Here is a 6,694-nt window from a genome sequence, read left to right on the forward strand (position 1 = left end):
CAGGGGACCTGGGCAGGAGCCCAGGCCCCTTCCCACCAGCTCCAGACAACTCCCTTCACCTGCCGCATCATCCAGGGGACCTCACCAGGAGCCCAGGCCCTTTCTCACCAAATTCATCTGCTTTGGCCCCAAGGGAGTAGGCCTGGACCCCAGGACCCTTCCTGCCAGATCGAGGCCCCTTTCCGTCAACTCCAGACTCCTTCCACCACCTTGCACAGCCCCTCGGGAATACAGCTGGACCCCAGACCCTTCCTGCCACCCGCCACAGCTCTGAGGGGACCCACCCCAACCCCAGGCCCTCCCCCACAGCAGCCCTGCTCCAGCCCCTGGCCCAGTTCACACTGCAGACAACCAACCAATCTCCACCCCTTCCCCTCCTGCTGGACCTGCCCTGCTGCACCATAACTGAGTTGCCAGCCCTGCATACCAGGACAAAGTGGTGAGAAATGTTGGACCTACAGATAAGCAAGCAACAAAGCGTGCCTGGCCCACCTGACCAGAAATAACAAACAAAAGAAAACAGGATGAAACAAAAAAACCTACAATCAATAAATAATACCTGAATGTTTCAGAGACATCAGACAATATCAAAACATAAACAGGACAAGATGGCACCAGTAAGTGACCAGAAAAAAGCATCAGTTGACAGCTTCTAGCAGAAGAAAAGTCACTGGAACCACCTGATAAGTAATCCAACTGTCTAATATTCAGGGTTCTCCAAGAGATTAGGAAAGAGATCAAGGAAAAAGTAGACAAAATCTTTGAAAACACAGACAAAACCAACCAAAACATAGTCAAAATCAAGTGAAACACAGACAAAGCAATAGAAGAATTCAGGAAAATAACGTAAGAACAAAACATCAAAATAAACAATTAGAAATCATACGAAAACAATTAGAAATCCAAAGATAACAAAATTTCAGAAATGGACAATTCAATGGAAGGTTTTAGCAGCAAATTATAAACAATAGAAGACAGAATCAACGAAATTGAAGACAAAGCCAATGGGTGCCACTTTGGTAGGAAAAAATAGAAAAGAAGAAACCCTAAGAACTATGTGATAAGAAGCTGACCATCCAAGAAGCTCAATGAACCCCATATAGGATAGACCCCAAAAGAAATTCACCAAGACATATAGTAATCACACCCAGCAAAACCACAGAATCCTGACAGCAGCTCAGGAAAAACGAAAAGTCACATACAAAGGAGAAACAAGACTAAGCTCTGATTACTCAGCAGAAACCATTCAGGAAAGAAGGCAATGGGAGGATATAAATAAAACCTTGGGAAAAAAAAATTGCCAACCAAGAATAATATATCCTGCAAAACTCTCAAATAAACGATGGCAAAATAAGTACATTTACAGAAAAACAGAAATTAAGGGAATTTGTAAAAAACTAAACTTACAAGAATTACTAAAGGGATCCCCTTGGTTAGAGAACCAATAACATCAGCTAACAACCTCAATCTAGGACACAGGTCAGTATCAGGCAATACTGACCTAGGTAATGAACTTTCAAGAATAAAACAAAGCTGAAAGATTCAAAATAGGAAACTAGAGATGTCGCTCAGTGAATGATGACAATGTCAGAACAATTAAAGGGGGAATACAGAACTTTCAAATGGAGAGGAAGTCAATATGATATCAAGTAATAAAAGACTGGTTCACACTTGAGTAAATTTCAAGGTAACCACAAAGAAATTAACAAACCTACTCATCAAAATGAAGAAGAAAAACAAAGTCTCAGTAAAAAATCTACAATAACAAAAAAATGAAATTTCACATGCAAAAGGAACTTAGCACAGGAGAGTAACAGAAACAAGGAAAATGTCAGCACCACAAAAAAAAAAAGCACTACAAAATGACCGTGATAAACTCACACCTATCAATAATCAGACTGAATGTAAATGGCTTAAATGCACCTGTAAAAAGACAGTAATAGAATGGATAAAAATACATGACCCATCAATATGCTGTCTACAGGAGACACACCTTACACATGAAGGCATACATATACTAAACACCAAAGGATGGGGAAAAAATGTACCAAGCAAAGAGCAGTCAAAAAATTGCCACAGGAATGGCAATACCAATTTCAGATAGAATAGACTTTAAGGCAAAATCCACCATAAAAGACAAGGAAGGACATTATACAATGATTAAAGGGACATTCCACCATGACGACATAACCATAATAAATATGCACCCAACAAACAGGGCTCCAAAATACATAAAACAACTCTGACAGCAGTGAAAAGAGAAACTGACAGTTCCGCAATAATAGGAGAATTCAACACACCACTCTGGGTAAAGGACAGAACATCTAGAAAGAAACTTGGCAAATATACAGAAGATCTAAGGGCCACAAACAACCATCCTGACCTCATAGACATATAGAACACCCCACCCAACAGCAGCCAAGTATACTTTTTTTTCCAACACACATGGAACATTCTTCAGAATAGACCACATCTTAGGCCACAAAGCAACCCACAACAAAATCCAAAACACTGAGATAATACAAAGCATTTCCTTTGATCACAACACCATAAAAGCAGAAATTAAGAACAGGATGAGCAAGGAAAAAAAATCAAATACATGGAAACTGTATAACACCTTCCTTACAAGCCACTGGGTAGTAGAATAAATCAAAAATGGAACTGAAAAATTTCCAGAATCAAATAAGAATAAAAACACATCATACCAAAACCTATGGAACACAGGAAAGGCAGTGCTTAGAGGTCAATTTACGGCAGTAGATGCACACATCAAAAAAGAAGAGACAAAATCAAAACATTAGCCCTACCAATCAGACAGAGAACAGCAAAAGAAGCCCACAGCTGCCGGAAGAAAGGAAATAGTAAAGACGAGAGCAGAAATAAATGAAATAGAGAGTAGAAAAACAATATGAAGAATCAACAAAGGCCAAAGTTGATTCTTTGAAATTATCAACAAAATTGGCAAACCATTGGCCAAATTGACAAAAGAAAAAGAGTAGATGAAGCAAATAGCCCATATAAGAAATGAAATGGAGGGCATTACAACAGACCCAGGTGAAATAAAAAAGATCATATCAGAGTACTATGAAAAACTGTACTCAAATTTGAAAACCTAGAGGAAATGGACAATTTCTAGAAACTCGCTACCGACCTAAACTAATACAAACTGATACAGAAAATCAGAACACACCTATAACAAGAGAAGAGCTTGCAAAGGTTAAAAAAAATAAAAGACTAAGACTCCCTCCCACAAAAGTCCTGGCCCAGATGGCTTCACTGGAGAATTCTACCAAACATTCCAGAGCTTGCACCAGTACTACTGAAACTATTTCAGAACATAGAAAAGGAAATAAACACCAAACCAAACCCACTGCCATCAAGTCAATTCTGACTCATAGCAACCATATAGGACAGAGCAGAATTGCCCTGTAGAGTTTCAAGGTACTTCCAAATTCATTCTATGAAGCCAGCATAACCCTGATACCAAAACCAGGCAAAGACACCACAAAAAAGAAGAAAGAAAATTCAGACCAATATCTATCATGACATAGATGCAAAAATTCTCAAGAAAATTCTATCCAATAGAATTCAGCATCATATCAAAAAAATAATACACCATGACCAAGTGGAATTCATACCAGGTATGCAAGGATGGTTCAACATTAGAAAATCAATCAACATAATCCATCACATAAATAAAAGAATCACATGACCATCACATCGACAGAAAAGGCATTGGAAAAAGTCCAACACCCATTCCTGGTAAAAATTCTCAACAAAGTAGTAATAGAAGGGGAATTCCTCAACATAATAAAAGGCATCTATACAAAACCAACAGCCAACATCATTTTCAATGGAGAGAGGCTGAAAGCATTCCCCTTTAGAATGAGAACAAGACAAGAATGTCTTTTATCACCACTCCTATTTAACATTGTGCTGGAAGTCCTAGCTAGAGCAATAAGGCAAGAAAAAGAAAGGACATCCAGATTGGTAAGGAAGAAATAAAACTATTCCTATATGTGAATGGTATGATACTATACATAGAGAAACCTGAAGACTCCAGAAGAAAACTTCTGGAACTAACAGAAGGATTCAGCAGAGTAGCAGGTTACAAGAGCAACATAAAAAAATCAGTCGAATTCCTATAAACCAATAAAGACAACTCTGAAAAAGAAATCAGGAAAGCAAAACCATTTATAATAGCACCTAAAAAAATGAAATAGGAATAAATCTAACTAGGGACATAAAAGAACTATACAAAGAAGACAACAAAACACTACTGCAAAAAAACCAGAAAAGACCTACATAAATGAAAAAACATACCATGCTCATGGATACGTAGACTCAACATTGTGAAAATGTCAGTTATACCCAAAGCAATCTACAAATACAATGCAATCCTGATCCAAATAACCAACAGCATTCCTTAATGAGGTCATTAACTTTATATGGAAAGGAAAAAAGCCCTGGATAAGAAAAGCATCAGTGAAGAAAAAGAACAAAGTAGGAAGTCTCACACTATCTGATCTTAGAACCTACCATACAGCTGTGGTAGTCAAAACAGCCTGGTACTGGTACCATGACAGGCACATTGACCAATGGAACAGAATCGAGAACCCAGATATAAATCCACCTACCTACAGCCACCTGATCTTCGACAAAGGCCCAAAGTTCATTAAATGGGGAAAAGACAGTCTTGTAAACAAATGGTACTGGCAAAACTGGGTGTGCATGTGTAAAAAAATGAAACAGGACCCATTCCTCACACCATACACAAAAAAAACAATTCAAAAGAGATCAAAGACCTAAATATAAAACCAAAAACTATAAAGATGATGCTTTTATAAAAAGTAGCGTCAACACTAGGAGCCATAATATAAGGCATAAACAGCATACAAACCATAACTAACAATACACAAACACCAGAAAATAAGCTAGATAAATGAGATCTCCTAAAAATTAAACATGTGTGCTCATCAAAAGACTTAACCAAAACAGGAAAAAGATAACCTACACAGTGGGGAAAAAATTTTGGCTATGACATATCCAATAAAGTTCTAACCTCTAAAATAAATATGAAAATCCAACACCTCTACAACAAAAAGACAAATAATCCAATTTAAAAATTGGCAAAGGATATGAAGACACTTCACCAAAGAAGTCATTCAGGTGGCTCACAGACACACGAGGAAATGCTCGCTATCATTAGCCATTAGAGAATTGCAAATCAAAACTACAATGAGATACTTTCTCACCCTGACATTACTGGCATGAATCAAAAAAAAAACAGAAAATAACATATGTTGGAGAAGTTGCGGGGAGACTGGAACTCTTATGGACTGCTGGTGGAAATGTGAGATGATACAACCATTTTAGAAAACAATATGACACTTCCTTAAAAAGCTAGAAATAGAAATACTATACGATCCAGCAATCTCACTCCTTGGAATATATCCTAGAAAAATAAGACCCGTCACACGAATGGATATATGCGCACCCATGTTCATTGCAGCACTGTTCACGATAGCGTAAACATGGAAACAACCTAGGTACTCATCAACAGATGAATGGATGAACGAATTATGGTATATACACACAATGGAATACTATGGAACAATAAAGAACAATGAGGAATCCAAGAAACATGACATGGATGAATCTGGAAGGCATTGTGCTGAGTAAAATTAGTTGCAAAAGGACAAATATTGTATGAGACCACTATTATAAGAACTTAAGAAAAGGTTTAAACACAGAAGAAAATATTCTTTGATGGTTATGAGGGTGGGGAGGGAGGGAGAGAGTAATTCACTAACTAGATAAACAAAAAATACAAACCCAGTGCCATCAAGTCGATTCTGACTCATACTGACCCTATAGGACAGAGTAGAACTGCCCCATAGAGTTTCCAAGGAGCGCCTGGCGGATTTGAACTGCCAACCCTTTGGTTAGCAGCCGTAGCAACTAACTAGATACCAAAAAACCAAACCCAGTGCCGTCGAGTCGATCCCGACTCATAGTGAACTAACTAAATAGTAGACAAGAATTATCTTAGGTGAAGGAAAGGACAACACACAATACAGAGGAAGTCAGCACAACTGGACTAAACCAAAAGCTTAGAAGTTTCCTGAATACAACCAAACACTTTGAGGGACAGAGTAGCAGGGGACGGGTCTGGGGACCATGGTTTCAGGGAACATCTAGGTCAGTTGGCATAACAAAGTTTAAGAAAATGTTCTTCATCCCGCTTTGTTGAGTGGCGTCTGGGGTCTTAAAAGCTTGCGAGCTGCCATCTAAGATGCATCGATTGGTCCCAACTCACCTGGAGCAAAGGAGAATGAAGAACACCAACGATACAAGGAAAATATTAGCCCAAGAGACAAAAGAGCCACATAAAAGCCACGTAAAACAGAGATTCCCATTAGCCTGAGACCAGAAGAACTAGATGGTGTCCAGCTACCACCAAGGACCGCCCTAACAGGGGATACAACAGAAAGTCCCTGACAGAGCGGGAGAAAAGTGTGGAGCAGAACTCAAATTCATGTAAAAAGACCAGACTTACTGGTCTGACTGAGACTACAGGAACCCCAGAGGACACGGCCCCTGGACAATCTGTTAAGCCAAAACTAAAACCATTCGTAAAGTGAGCTCTTCAGACAAAGATTAGAATGGACTATAAAACATAAAATACTCGTGA

This window comes from Loxodonta africana, chromosome 12 (genome assembly GCF_030014295.1).
Source record: "Loxodonta africana isolate mLoxAfr1 chromosome 12, mLoxAfr1.hap2, whole genome shotgun sequence".
NCBI classification, from domain to species: domain Eukaryota; kingdom Metazoa; phylum Chordata; class Mammalia; order Proboscidea; family Elephantidae; genus Loxodonta; species Loxodonta africana.